This window comes from Engystomops pustulosus, chromosome 1 (assembly GCF_040894005.1).
Source record: "Engystomops pustulosus chromosome 1, aEngPut4.maternal, whole genome shotgun sequence".
NCBI lineage: Eukaryota > Metazoa > Chordata > Amphibia > Anura > Leptodactylidae > Engystomops > Engystomops pustulosus.
Window position 1 is genome coordinate 16,425,166 of NC_092411.1, and position 16,062 is coordinate 16,441,227.

The following is a 16,062-nucleotide window of genomic DNA, read 5'->3' on the forward strand; positions in this document are numbered from 1 at the left end:
CCTGCACCCCCCACATTACATCCTCCCTACACCGCCCCACATTACATCCTCCCTGCACCCCCCCACATTACATCCTCCCTGCACCCCCCCACATTACATCCTCCCTGCACCCCCCACATTACATCCTCCTTGCACCCCCCCACATTACATCCTCCCTGCACCCCCCCACATTACATCCTCCCTGCCCCCCCCGCATTACATCCTCCCTGCACCCCCACATATCTGAGTAAGAGGACCCCCCCACATTACATCCTCCCTGCACCCCCACATTACATCCTCCCTGCACCCCCACATTACATCCTCCCTACACCCCCACATATCTGAGTAAGAGGACCCCCCCACATTACATCCTCCCTGCACCCCCACATTACATCCTCCCTGCACCCCCCACATATCTGAGTAAGAGGACCCCCCCATGTGTGGATGTAACCAGCTCTCCAGGCACATAGCGAAGCGCAGAAGGTAAGGAGCCGTTGAGCTTTTGTAGAGCAGGATAGTTTTCATGTGCCAGGACGTGTTTGTAGACCTGCAATGTTGGCCATGGACCCAAACAACGGGGCTTATTTACTAGGGGTTCGCAGAATGCACTTTCGTCGGATTTTGGAAATTTTCCAGATTTTCACCACTGTGACAGCTATTTAGAAGGGGATTGTGTCGCATGCGATCGGATTTTGGCGCAGCTGTGGCGGCTTCCATGCAAAAGAAATTGGGGGGCTTGCCGTCGGACGATCCGACTGATTCGGACTGAGCACGTGATTTAATATTCAAATTGTGTTGCAAGCCCAAGCACTTACATGCACCAGGAAGAAGAAGGTGAACTATGTCGGACCTGAGCGGGGAAGCGACACATGCAGGATATCAGGCACACGATCTTAGTGAATCGCGGAAGAGTGCGCGGTCGACATACAATGCACTTTCTGTGAACTCCAGCGGATGGGTAAGTAAATGTGCCCCATTGTGTTTCAGGTCCGCTCATCACTAGTCAGGATATTTAGTGGGGTATATATACTGAGAACTTCTCACTATTAGAAGTCATCGTTGTCGATGTTAGTAGAAGCTGCAGATATTTTGTAGAAGACCTTTATCCTCTGCACAGGGCACTAATGTCTGATCACCCCATGGGACACCCCATGATCGGTAGGTGGGTAATCACAAGTTGCCATGAGCTACCTTATGGGTAACAGGGGATTCAGGCATCCACTACATTGTCCCGAATGTCCCATAGAGAATTTATTGATGTCTTATATACAAAACATTACAAAAATACATTAGTAGTTTCGGTCTAAGGGCTGGAGTAAAGCCATTGCTTGGAAGATTTGATCTCTGGTCATGAAATATGTTCAACACATCCTCAGCCGCGACATATTACAGGATAGGTTTGTAGATTGCTCATATGTTACAGCTTTGTACGGAAAGATAAATAGCTGCGGAAAGCCGCGCCGCCTCCTGTGCATATTAAGTTCTGGAAATCGCTTTTGAGGATGCAACAGGAAGCACATACATATCGAGCGCTCTCCGAGAAGACAGAGAGAAAATTGCCCGGCAATCCTACAGAGGCCACGCACAGCGAGAACAGGAGCAGCACAACAACTCGCAAGATCTCCTCAATATGAATATCAAAATGGCTGAGGTCATGTCTTCTCCTAAATCCTTCTATTGAGAATTCCTCCAGGAGTTGACGAATCTCAATTTCTAAGAACATTTTCCAACCTGTGCAAAAATATCTCAGATCATAACTGGGGAGAGTGCAAAAAGAATTAGACATTTTCTCCGAATAAAACGCAATGGTCGCTTTTGTTACGAAAAACTCCAACGTATGTGAATGCCTGGCCTGCTTGAACCACCTGCTTTGATATCGAAGGTCTATCCTGGGGGCAGGTCATCAAGTCTCATAATCCGCCGAACTGTAAGGCACAAATTCCCAAAGTCTATCCTAGTTGTCTCTTGTCAAGTGGAGGATCAAATGGCCAACCATGAATAGTCAACCACATAAAACATGGATGGGTCTGGTTCAATAGAGTGAGAGAGAGAATAGAGTTCACCATCTACTTTGCATCAATGTAGAAACCATCTTTTAACATTTGGGACAATCTTCCTTTGTTTTGACTCTGATATTGACCTTACTCTTGTCTCTAGATTCTGCCTTCTTCAGAACTGTTGCATGTTACCAGTAGTAGTTATACCCCTGGTCCATCTTCTAATGGTGGCACAGCCATACCTCAGTGTTCTTCTTCAGAACTTACAGACTCTTACACTTGAGCATCTGTGTCTAGGGAAGCTCCTGTCGGATGGGTTGGATCCCCACTTGAGCACCAACCATAAACTCAAGTTGATGGACAGATGTTGCAACGTCTTCAGATCCTGTCTTCTTCTCATCTTCTGACTTGTTGCAATGCTCTTCTGGTGACAAGTGTCAGTCCTGTTCCTGAATTTGCTTCTACTATTACTAGACTTTCCCAGTAGTAGTAACTTCCTTCCTTCACTCACTGACTACTCTGGGGGCAGTGAACTGGGGATATACCTGAGAAGGTCAAAACCTCCTGGGGGAATTAGTGGGAATCTATCAGTGGTTTTAACCATCCGAAACTGCAGTGTTGGTCCCCATTGCGTTGATAGAATATTCCCCAGGAGGAACATGTCTGCACGTTTCATTTGCCTTTAGCTGGAGGTGATCTCAGAGTGTAACATCCCATTGTCTGCTCTCTTCTATGTACCGCTCTCATCCCCGGCTGTGATCTCCTCATTGTAGGAGCAGTGTGTGTGGTTCCCATCACAATGACTGGAGGGAGACAGCTGCGCCCTATAAAGATGTAGCACCAGTCATTCCTGGTCTGATTCCCCTCGTAACGCTCCTCCGGGATGTCTCCGGGTTTATGCAGAGAATCCTCATAAGTTTCATCTGGAGGCTTAACATATGTGGTGGGATTCTTAAAACACCAAATGACTTAACATTGGGTTCATTTGAAAGAATGGATGTAGTAGAAACCAAAATATCTAGTTGTTCTAGAATGAATTTGAGAACAAAGTATAGGGGGGAGATTCGGAAATTTCCAATTGTGCCACTAAGAATAAAGGATATTTATAGGAAATCTATGGACACATTCACTGCTAACCCTAGAAAGCTGAACATTCCAGTCACAGCTGAATGACTGGAATTCTACCTTGTGCAGGACATGAAGGTGGAGCAGGACTCCAGTTTCTAGAAGGTTCCAGGAATACAATGAGAATGAGTCCTGCTCCTCCCTTCAAGCCCCGCATTTGAATGTCACATATACCACACAACTTCTAAAACATGGTTACGATCCCGACCCCTCTCATTTTGCACCATCCATGAAGTGAGTTGAGCCTCTTGCCTCAGGCATCACCAACTATACCAAGATAGGGGTCAGCATCAGGGGCGCAGTCACCTACAGGACATGACACTAAAAATAGTATTTCTTCACACCCAATGTCAGCACAGAGCATAGAGAACCAACTTACTAAACAAATACTATTATATAACTACTGGGTGGGACTGAGGGGGCGCTGTTCTATATCTCGCCTCGGGCGGCAGAGAGCTTAGACTGATCCCTGCAGCCATGCTGCAAAAAAATGGATTTAGATCTCAGAATTGTAGCTGGACTTTGTGTAATGGGAGTGTGTCCTCACACTGCTGTGCTCTGAGCTCTTTGCAATGAACTTCTCCAGATTTTCTGCAGCTTGACTGCAATGAGAGTGGACGTGGAGCAGTTCAGAGCAGAGATCACTTGTAATGCACTTTTTGGGTTGGTGTTGGGTTAATATTTTCTTTCTTACACTACATTGGATGAAAAACATATTATCCCTTGAAAATATGAAACGTACCCATGAACAGAGGCTGTTAGTAATTACACCATCCTTCTGTTTAGGCGCAGGAGCTTTTATTGAATTTTATGAGATACAATTTACCAAATGATACAAGACAGATACATGAGAAGCCGCAAGTGTTCATCAGTGTTACAAGACGATGGGAGTTCTCCAAGGCACAAGGTTCCCAGTGATCAGACTTATTACATGTAGCAGAGCTCATAGGCTTCCAACCCGATTAGATATTACATACATCATTGTCTCCACATATTGTTCTCTGGTTCCCAAGTGCAGGTAGGGTTATCAGGTCATCAGGTTATCAGAATGGTAATAACTTGTCTATAGAAAATGAAATTTTCCAGAAAGGAATAAATATAAGGGGAATAGATTTGATGAATGACCCATTACTTCCATTAAATCTTTTGTGTTACCGTTCTTCTACAGATAATCTGTGACATCATCTATTGTCAGTAGTGATGTAATGATGGGTCAGTGTTATCTATATAGAGGTCATTGTACAGGGAGAGGAAGGAGATAAGCTGTGACATCATCTATTGTCAGTAGTGATGTAATGATGGGTCAGTGTTATCTATATAGAGGTCATTGTACAGGGAGGGGGGGAGATAAGCTGTGACATCATCTATTGTCAGTAGTGATGTAATGATGGGTCAGTGTTATCTATATAGAGGTCATTGTACAGGGAGAGGAAGGAGCTATGCTGTGACATCATCTATTGTCAGTAGTGATGTAATGATGGGTCAGTGTTATCTATATAGAGGTCATTGTACAGGGAGGGGGAGGAGATAAGCTGTGACATCATCTATTGTCAGTAGTGATGTAATGATGGGTCAGTGTTATCTATATAGAGGTCATTGTACAGGGAGAGGAAGGAGATAAGCTGTGACATCATCTATTGTCAGTAGTGATGTAATGATGGGTCAGTGTTATCTATATAGAGGTCATTGTACAGGGAGGGGGAGGAGATAAGCTGTGACATCATCTATTGTCAGTAGTGATGTAATGATGGGTCAGTGTTATCTATATAGAGGTCATTGTACAGGGAGGGGGAGGAGATAAGCTGTGACATCATCTATTGTCAGTAGTGATGTAATGATGGGTCAGTGTTATCTATATAGAGGTCATTGTACAGGGAGGGGAGGAGATAAGCTGTGACATCATCTATTGTCAGTAGTGATGTAATGATGGGTCAGTGTTATCTATATAGAGGTCATTGTACAGGAGGGGGAGGGGGAGATAAGCTGTGACATCATCTATTGTCAGTAGTGATGTAGTGATGGGTCTGTGTTATCTATATAGAGGTCATTGTACAGGGAGGAGGAGATAAGCTGTGACATCATCTATTGTCAGTAGTGATGTAATGATGGGTCAGTGTTATCTATATAGAGGTCATTGTACAGGAGGGGGAGGAGATAAGCTGTGACATCATCTATTGTCAGTAGTGATGTAATGATGGGTCAGTGTTATCTATATAGAGGACATTGTACAGGGAGGGGGAGGAGATAAGCTGTGACATCATCTATTGTCAGTAGTGATGTAATGATGGGTCAGTGTTATCTATATAGAGGTCATTGTACAGGAGGGGGAGGAGATAAGCTGTGACATCATCTATTGTCAGTAGTGATGTAATGATGGGTCAGTGTTATCTATATAGAGGTCATTGTACAGGGAGGGGGGAGGAGATAAGCTGTGACATCAATCTATTGTCAGTAGTGATGTAATGATGGGTCAGTGTTATCTATATAGAGGTCATTGTACAGGAGGGGGGAGGAGATAAGCTGTGCATCATCTATTGTCAGTAGTGATGTTAATGATGGGTGGGGCCAGTGATATCTATAGAAAGGAGGGTTCATTGTACAGGAGGGGGGGGGGGGAGATAAGCTGTATTGTCAGTAGTGATGTAGTGATGGGTCATGGTTATCTATATAGAGGTCATTGTACAGGGAGGAGGAGATAAGCTGTGACATCATCTATTGTCAGTAGTGATGTAATGATGGGTCAGTGTTATCTATATAGAGGTCATTGTACAGGAGGGGGAGGAGATAAGCTGTGACATCATCTATTGTCAGTAGTGATGTAATGATGGGTCAGTGTTATCTATATAGAGGACATTGTACAGGGAGGGGGAGGAGATAAGCTGTGACATCATCTATTGTCAGTAGTGATGTAATGATGGGTCAGTGTTATCTATATAGAGGTCATTGTACAGGAGGGGGAGGAGATAAGCTGTGACATCATCTATTGTCAGTAGTGATGTAATGATGGGTCAGTGTTATCTATATAGAGGACATTGTACAGGGAGGGGGAGGAGATAAGCTGTGACATCATCTATTGTCAGTAGTGATGTAATGATGGGTCAGTGTCAGGTTCGCTAGGGAGATTGCTGGGACTTCTGGTTCTTCTGGTGGTACCAGCAGCGTTCTCGAACCCCGGCGCGTATCCGCGCAAACTCCACCTCTCGTCCTGGGCAGCGGCTGCTAAGATCTCGCGCTGTCTAGGAGTGGCTGGGACTTTGAACCTCTGCTTGGTGCCTGGTTGTTTCTGCACCATGAGGGGTTAATTCCCAGATGCTGTCCAGCTCCTATCAGGTTCTGGAGGTGGAGTTCTGGCTGCATAAATTGCAGCTTCACTAGTCACCTGTGCCAGTGTTTGAAAATCCCTTTCTCCACTTGCTGCTCTAGGTTGTATTGCTCAGTATCTTTATCTGTATTGTTGTTACCTCGGCTAGTTTTTGACTTTGACTCTTTGCTTACTGATTTTGCTATTGACGTACCCTCTCGTTGTGATTCCGGCTTGTTTACCATTCTTTTGTGTTTTATGTTGTCAGTCTGTTTGTGTTTTCCTTCCCACACTTATTCCAGCGTATCTCGAAGTCTTCAAGTAGTCGCCCCACGGTTTAGCGTGGGGGGGCTATAGGAAGGGACAGAGGTTGGGGCAAGCTCAGGGCACACTATCCCCTGTCTTTTGTGTACCAATCTTAACAGAAACACTGGCCACACATAGGTCTGCATCCTGTATCCGACCTGCTACATTCTCTCCTCCCATGGAGCCTTTGTCAGCTGTGGTCGCTCAGGTCCAGACCCTAACTCAGCTTGTTCAGGATCTAGCCTCCCGTCTCCAAATTCAGGAATCTATGCAGGTTCCGCGGCAGACATCACCGCAGGATCCACTGCCACCCACACCTGAACCTAAGGTTCCTCTCCCTGACGTGTTTTTTGGTGACCGTAAGAAATTTTTTTCATTTCGGGAGGGCTGTAAACTTTATTTTTCCTTACGTCCTCGTTCATCGGGCACAGAGATTCAAAGGGTGGGCGTGGTAATTTCCCTGCTGCGTGGGGATCCGCAAAATTGGGCCTTTTCTCTCCCACCTGACTCTCCATCCCGTTCTTCTCTTGACGCTTTTTTTTCTGCTTTAGGCCAGATTTATGACGAACCTGACCGCCGAGCACTTGCAGTTTCCCACCTTAGATCTCTGTGTCAGGGAAAACGGACAGCAGAAGATTATTGTGCCCAGTTCAGACAGTATGTGACTGACTCGCAATGGAATGACTGCGCCCTAAAAGACCAATTTATGTCCGGACTGTCAGACCGAATACAGGACTTAGTCTTAGCTTATGCCGAGCCTCAGACATTAGATGATGCTATGACTCTGGTCATCCAAGTTGATCGTCGCCTAAGATCCAGGCGATCACCTCGGGTGTCCTCTGACTGTCAGCCAGCGGCCAGTCTGTCTCCAGGTAGTCCAGAATTGGAATCCATGGAGCTGGATAGCATCTCTCCTGCACAGCGGAAGCAACATCGACTGAGACGTCATCTTTGTTTCTACTGTGGAAGTCCTGATCATCAGATCAACACCTGTTCCAAGAGGCAGCAGCAGGAAAACTTCCGCTCCTAAGCAGTAGTCGGGGGGACTGCTTAGGAGCTCAGGTACTCCCAATTGTGTCTAGAATGTATTTACCTTGTACAGTTAAGTTTCAGTCTGTTTCCTGCACTGGTCGCGCCTTTTTGGATTCAGGTGCTGCGTCTAATTTAATCGATTATAAGTTTGTCTCTCAGTTTTGCATGTCATTGATTCCATTGTCCACTCCTATCCAGATGTCGGGTGCGGATTTGACCCCTCTACAGGCAGGGTTGATCAAATTCAGAACCCCGCAGATAAAGCTTATGGTAGGAGCTATGCATGAAGAATGGTGTTCTTTCCTAGTTATGGAAAACTTGTCTGAAAATGTCATTCTTGGTCTACCCTGGCTCCGGATCCATAATCCGGTAATTAATTGGGAAACTCTGGAGCTGGTTCATTGGGGTCCTCACTGTAAGGATCACCTGACCAGAGTTTCATTATGTACAGTGGTGGCGGAAGATCAGAGTCTTCCAGGTTTTCTCTCTGATTACTCAGATGTGTTTTCAAAACCCTTATCCCAAGTCCTTCCTCCTCACAGGGAGTTTGATTGTAAAATTGACCTTCTTCCTGATGCTAGATTGCCAAAGGGTCGTATATATAACCTGTCAGTACCAGAACGGGAGTCACTGAAGAGTTATATTGATGAGAGTTTGGCAATCGGACATATCCGTCCTTCTGAGTCGCCCACTGGGGCCGGGTTCTTTTTTGTTGAGAAAAAAGACGGTGGTTTACGGCCGTGTATTGATTATCGAGAATTAAATAAGATAACGGTAAAAAACTCAGGTCCTCTTCCCTTGATCCCGGATCTCTTAAATCAGGTTTCTGGGGCCCAAGTTTTCTCTAAATTAGATCTCAGAGGGGCTTATAACCTGATTCGGATCCGAGAAGGGGATGAGTGGAAAACCGCATTTAATACACCTTTGGGGCACTTTGAATACCTGGTTATGCCCTTTGGTTTGAGTAATGCCCCAGCGGTGTTCCAAGGGTTTATGAACTCCATCTTTCATGATTACATCGGTGTGTTTATGGTGGTATATCTAGACGATATTTTGATTTTCTCTCCTGATATGGTTTCTCACCAGCAACATCTCCGCCAAGTACTTACCAGGTTGCGCAAAAACCACCTCTTCGCTAAGCTGGAAAAGTGTGTTTTTTGCGTCCAGAAGGTTTCCTTCTTAGGTTATGTTGTGACTCCCTCTGATGTACAGATGGATCCGAGTAAGGTTCAGGCGCTCACGGACTGGGTTCGGCCTACTAATCTTAAGGCCCTACAACGTTTTTTAGGTTTCGCTAACTATTATCGGAACTTTATAAAGAGCTTTTCCGTGATCGCCAAACCCCTCACGGATCTGACCCGTAAGGGTGCTGATCCGAACAATTGGTCCCCTGCCGCTTACTCAGCGTTTGAAACTCTAAAAGCGGCATTCTCGTCAGCCCCAGTTTTGGTTCAACCTGACCTCTCTCTACCGTTTGTTGTGGAGGTTGATGCCTCTGAGGTAGGAGTAGGTGCAGTGTTGTCTCAGGGGTCCTCCACTCTCACCAGACTAAGGCCCTGTGCATATTTCTCTAGAAAATTTTCTTCTTGTGAGAGGAATGAGAGGGAGCTCCTTGCCATTAAGTGGGCATTTGAAGTCTGGCGACACTTTTTGGAGGGAGCTCTTCATCCGATCACTGTGCTCACGGATCATAAGAACTTAGTATATTTGGATACTGCTAAACGTTTGAACTCACGTCAGGCTAGGTGGGCCTTGTTTTTCTCTCGCTTTAATTTTGTGGTCACCTACCGACCTGGGTCTAAAAATGTGAAGGCTGATGCCTTGTCCCGTAGCTTCGGGACTCCTGAGCTTCCAGAGGCTGCTGACAGTAATATTTTGTCTCCAGGGGTTGTGCTGGCAGCTGTCTCCTCCCACCTCTCCTCTCAAATTTTAGCAGGACAAAGATCTGCACCTAAAGACCTTCCGGAAGGCAAATTATTTGTTCCTCCTTCTTGTCGTTTGAGAGTGTTGGAGGAGACGCATTGCTCGGTATTGGCTGGTCATCCGGGAATGCGGAGTACCTTGGATCTCTTAAAGAGAAGTTACTGGTGGCCTCACATGACTAAGGATGTGCACGCATTTGTCCAAGCCTGTCAGGTCTGTGCGCGAGGAAAGACTCCCAGGAGACGTCCTGAGGGGCCTCTTCTCCCGCTTCCAGTTCCCACCAGGCCATGGTCTAAAGTGTCTATGGACTTCGTCACTGATCTGCCAGCATCTCAAGGCTGTTCAGTGGTTTGGGTAGTAGTGGACCGTTTCTCTAAAATGGGACACTTTGTTCCATTAAAAAAGTTGCCTTCAGCTGAAGAATTGGCTAAATTGTTTATACAGAATATTGTACGCCTCCATGGTATACCAGATGATATTGTGTCAGATAGGGGCGTACAATTTGTTTCCAAGTTTTGGCGAGCATTTTGTTCTAGACTGGAAGTTAATTTATCGTTCTCGTCGGCGTTTCACCCTGAGTCTAATGGTCAGTCTGAGAGAATGAATCAGGAGATGATTCAATATCTGCGACTCTTTGTCTCGGACAGTCAGGACCAGTGGGTGAAATTCCTTCCGTTGGCAGAATTTGCTATTAATAACCACTGTAGTTCGTCCACACAGGTATCTCCGTTTTTCTGCAATTATGGTTTTCATCCACGTTTTTCTTTTTCATCTGTGCCTGTCTCTAATATTCCTCGAGCGGAAGCTATTACATCCAAGTTGCGCTCGCTCTGGTCACAAGTTCGGGAGAATATTCAGAGGGCACAAAATTCTATGGTCCAACAAACTGAAAGAAGGCGCACTAAATCTGATACGTTTGTGGTGGGGGATAAAGTGTGGTTATCAACAAAAAACCTTAAATTGAAGGTCCCCTCTTTGAAGTTTGCGCCCAGGTTTGTGGGTCCGTTTGTTGTTACTCATATTGTTAACCCGGTTTCCTTCAAGATTACACTTCCAGCAGGGTGGCGGGTCCATAACACCTTCCATAAGAGTCTTCTGAAGCGCTATGTTGAGCCTGTTTTGCCTCTTTCTGACCCTCCTTCTCCATCTATTGTGGAGGGGAATCTGGAATTTGAGGTGGAAAAGGTGGTGAATTCCAGATGGGTAGGTAACTCCCTGCAGTACCTGGTCCATTGGAAAGGTTTTGGTCCTGAGGATAGGTCTTGGGTTCCGGCTAGGGATGTTCATGCTCCGCGGTTACTCAGGTTATTTCATCAGACCTACCCTCAGAAGCCATCTTTAAGATCTAGGGGTCCGAAGGCCCCCCGTCAGGGGGGAGGTACTGTCAGGTTCGCTAGGGAGATTGCTGGGACTTCTGGTTCTTCTGGTGGTACCAGCAGCGTTCTCCGAACCCCGGCGCGTATCCGCGCAAACTCCACCTCTCGTCCTGGGCAGCGGCTGCTAAGATCTCGCGCTGTCTAGGAGTGGCTGGGACTTTGAACCTCTGCTTGGTGCCTGGTTGTTTCTGCACCATGAGGGGTTAATTCCCAGATGCTGTCCAGCTCCTATCAGGTTCTGGAGGTGGAGTTCTGGCTGCATAAATTGCAGCTTCACTAGTCACCTGTGCCAGTGTTTGAAATCTCTTTCTCCACTTGCTTGCTGCTCTAGGTTGTATTGCTCTGTATCTGTATTGTTGTTACCTCAGCTAGTTTTTGACTTTGACTCTTTGCTTACTGATTTTGCTATTGACGTACCCTCTCGTTGTGACTCCGGCTTGTTTACCATTCTTTTGTGTTTTATGTTGTCAGTCTGTTTGTGTTTTCCTTCCCACACTTATTCCAGCGTATCTCGAAGTCTTCAAGTAGTCGCCCCACGGTTTAGCGTGGGGGGGCTATAGGAAGGGACAGAGGTTGGGGCAAGCTCAGGGCTCACTATCCCCTGTCTTTTGTGTACCAATCTTAACAGTCAGTGTTATCTATATAGAGGTCATTGAACAGGGAGGGGGAGGAGATAAGCTGTGACATCATATATTGTCAGTAGTGATGTAATGATGGGTCAGTGTTATCTATATAGAGGTCATTGTACAGGGAGGGGGAGGAGATAAGCTGTGACATCATCTATTGTCAGTAGTGATGTAATGATGGGTCAGTGTTATCTATATAGAGGTCATTGTACAGGGGGAAGGAGATAAGCTGTGACATCATCTATTGTCAGTAGTGATGTAATGATGGGTCAGTGTTATCTATATAGAGGACATTGTACAGGGAGGGGGAGGAGATAAGCTGTGACATAATCTATTGTCAGTAGTGATGTAATGATGGGTCAGTGTTATCTATATAGAGGTCATTGTACAGGGAGGGGGAGGAGATAAGCTGTGACATCATCTATTGTCAGTAGTGATGTAATGATGGGTCACTGTTATCTATATAGAGGTCATTGTACAGGGAGGGGGAAGGGATAATCTGTGACATCATCTATTGTCAGTAGTGATGTAATGATGGGTCAGTGTTATCTATATAGAGGTCATTGTACAGGGAGGGGGAGGAGATAAGCTGTGACGTCATCTATTGTCAGCAGTGATGTAATGATGGGTCAGTGTTATCTATATAGAGGTCATTGTACAGGGAGGGGGAGGAGATAAGCTGTGACATCATCTATTGTCAGTAGTGATGTAATGATGGGTCAGTGTTATCTATATAGAGGTCATTGTACAGGGAGGGGGAGGAGATAAGCTGTGACATCCTCTATTGTCAGTAGTGATGTAAGTATGGGTCAGTGTTATCTATATAGAGGTCATTGTACAGGGAGGGGGAGGGGATACGCTGTGACATCATCTATTGTCAGTAGTGATGTAATGATGGGTCAGTGTTATCTATATAGAGGTCATTGTACAGGGAGGAGGAGGAGATAAGCTGTGACATCATCTATTGTCAGTAGTGATGTAATGATGGGTCAGTGTTATCTATATAGAGGTCATTGTACAGGGAGGGGGAGGAGATAAGCTGTGACATCATCTATTGTCAGTAGTGATGTAATGATGGGTCAGTGTTATCTATATAGAGGTCATTGTACAGGGAGGGGGAGGAGATAAGCTGTGACATCATCTATTGTCAGTAGTGTTGTACAGTGCAGAGGTGCCTTAAGATTGGAAAAAGTTGGGTTTTTTGGAGGTGATGAGGTGGTCCTCTTTAATTCTGAGTCAGAATCCATTCAGCTTTTTATATAACAACTATATCTCTGAGATGGAATTTCTCTTTTATTTTACTATATATTTTTTGCTCTCTTGTATGGATGATAATTGGACGACTATCAGGGACATATTACCCTTTACAATTGGCCGGGCAATTGTGCTCCTTTGATATTGTATCCACCTCCATGAAATTGAAGAGGGAGCTCAATTCAATTCCGAATCTGTTCAATTTTCTAAGATTATTCCTGGTCTGAAATAGAACATTATTTTACAGCGGTGACATTCTACCTGACATTCTGCCTCAATTTTAATCTTTTCCTTCTTCCAGAAGCAATAAAAATTTTCCCGGCCACCTCATCTAGTTATTGATAGTATGAAAAGTAGCCATTCCCTGCAATATATAACACTTAGAATCCTACCAAAATAAGATAAAAAGGAAAACAAAAACTTCAGAGATTCTTAGATATTTTTTGTAACTTTTTATAGAGTACAATGAGCATGATATGGGAGGGGACCCATGCTAAACTTTTATGAGTCTTCGTTACACCCCTACTTATATGTGAACCCTACTTTAAAAGGGGTTCACCCATGAAAAAAAAAACCCCAGTGATGTTTACACAATAAAGATCATTTTTTAACCCCTTCCTTTACAATTTTACTCAGTTTTATTGCTGTTTTAGCTCTTTTTACTCCCTAGGCTGGTCAGTGCAAAATGTGGGTTGGGTCTCTCTAAGCAGACACTTCATGATCTCTCTGTGCTATGAGATACTGTGTGCTGACAATGCAGATTATCAGGGTTCAGGTTTATATACACTTTCATTTAGTGTGTATTTAGTATCTGACACATAGAAAGAGAGATAAGACAGATTAGAGATGATGAGATGCATATAACACACAATTACAGCTGTGCTACATCTCAACCACAACATACACTGTTAGTTCTGCTGTGCCTTCTTTCCCCCTCTACTGGATAAAGAACTTATCTGTCGGTAGCTTGTAGATTTACTCTCCTCCCTTCACGTCTCTCTCATATTGTGTCTTCCCTCATATTGTTGCCCCCTGCAACTCCATCGTTGATGACTAAGAGTCAGAAAACATGTAAGATCTTTGGATTTCTTTTTCCTGTATTAATGGTCATGGGATTTTAATTATTCCCTTTTATTCATACAAGGTGGAGTTGCTGATCGTTTTCCTTGAAAATTTTGCAGTATAGAGGTTCTATCTATGTTGGTAGTGGATATTTGTGTCATGTAGTTATTTTTATAGCAGTTATCATATATACTACCGTATTTTTATGTATTGCGATACCACAGTATAGATGTACGGTATAATGCTCCTATTTCTGTGTATGGAAAGCTGGTACTATGAGTGTGTACAATATGGTAGCACTGTTATGTACATTGATATTTTATGTGTTTACAGTATAGTTGTACAATCTATATGTATGGAGGTCCTATGTATGTGTACAGTATATATATATATATATACGGTTGTAGTGTTTATATGGGGTGGCACGGTGGCTGAGTGAGTAGCACTTCTGCCTTGCAGTGCTGGGGTCCTGGGTTTGAATCCCACCCAGGTCAACATCTGCAAAGAGTTTGTATGTTCTCTCCGTGTTTGCGTGGGTTTCCTCCGGTTTCCTCCCACACTCCAAAACATACTGTTAGATTGTTTAGATTGTGAGCCCCATGGGGACAGGGACCAATTTGTGCTGCTTTGTGCAGCGCTGCATAATCTGTGTGCGCTATATAAATAAAGAATGATTATTATGTACAGTATAGTGGTATATATAGTGGTATTTATAGTGGTACGGCACGGTGTATACAACACAGCTGTGCTGTTTATGCCTCTGCTAAAGTGATACTTTTTATATATAAGATATTGTGGTACAAGTTACATCATAATGAGGGACAGGATTCAGACACATTTCAGACATATTTTGATATCCGTTTTGCCCGGATGAACTTCAGTCATCATCAGTCGGGTGGACAGGCGACATCTCAGGCTGCATCAGGTAATAATAAGCTCTCGTTCTGTAAGAGATGGAACGTGAGATGGTTATGCGGAGGAGAATATTTCTAATGGAGAATTTCTGGAACGCCGCCCTCGGAGCTTGTTTTTCGCCTTTTTATAAATACTCTTGGATATTGGCATGAAAGAGATGCGTTTCGTGGACATTTTTCCTTTCTAATGTCTGGGTGAAGATAGAAAATCTGATGTTAGCGGAGCAGTAATGCTCATCATCTTATCTCAGTGGGACCTCTATTAGCGGCGCAGACAATGCCATCCTACGGTCTATAATAATCCGGGAAAAGCTTTCAAATGACTTGTAATACCCTTCTACCCTTACGGTTCAGCACATTGAACAGAAAGCGTCCTGTGGATTATTTCACTTTCTCTCTTAAATTTCGACATTCGATGAGTATTGAAGGAACAACTTTCCGAGAAATAGCCCATTGCATCCTCTGCTTACCTTGTCATGTGCAGCTACTGTGTGCCCTTTATATAGATATATATGAATGCATTAAATAAAGTTTTGGTAATATAAAGAAGATCTTTGTCCCTGGAGGACAAGATCAATGCAATATCCCGCACTGAGGCCGGACCTTTTGTGCTTGGAGGCAGTTGGATTCCCCCGGTAGCTGAGGGTCTGGCTTAAGCGCGACCTAGTGACCGACTGGGTCACAATTGCTTGGAACAGGCCACGTCCACGTCGGACAGGTCTCCTACAGGTGGATTGCAAGAAAATAGGAAGATGAGGCAGATGGATGGAAGTCATTGGTACATACATAGTCCCGATGTATGTATAAGTATGTATGTATGGATGTATGTATACCATCTACCATGTGGTAGATGGTAGAGGGGAGACCATTGATGTTTTGCGGCTTCCAGGGATCACACTGAGACAAGGGATGTGAAACATCATCTCACAGTTCCTTTATTCCAGAACACCAACTTGACAGAGATAACAGGCCAAGGTAACAGTCTAACGAGTCCCAGGTCACTGGTTGGATTGTGTTCGGCCAATGGTGCTCACGGCCTGGTATTTAGGTATCTTCAGGCTGGAGAGATGAGGAGCTGCTATAGCAGTGCACCAAGGCAGGCTCTGGTAGGGCTAGGAGTGCAGGGCTGATCTGCAGACCTTGTGTCTAGACAGCAGGTCTCAGACA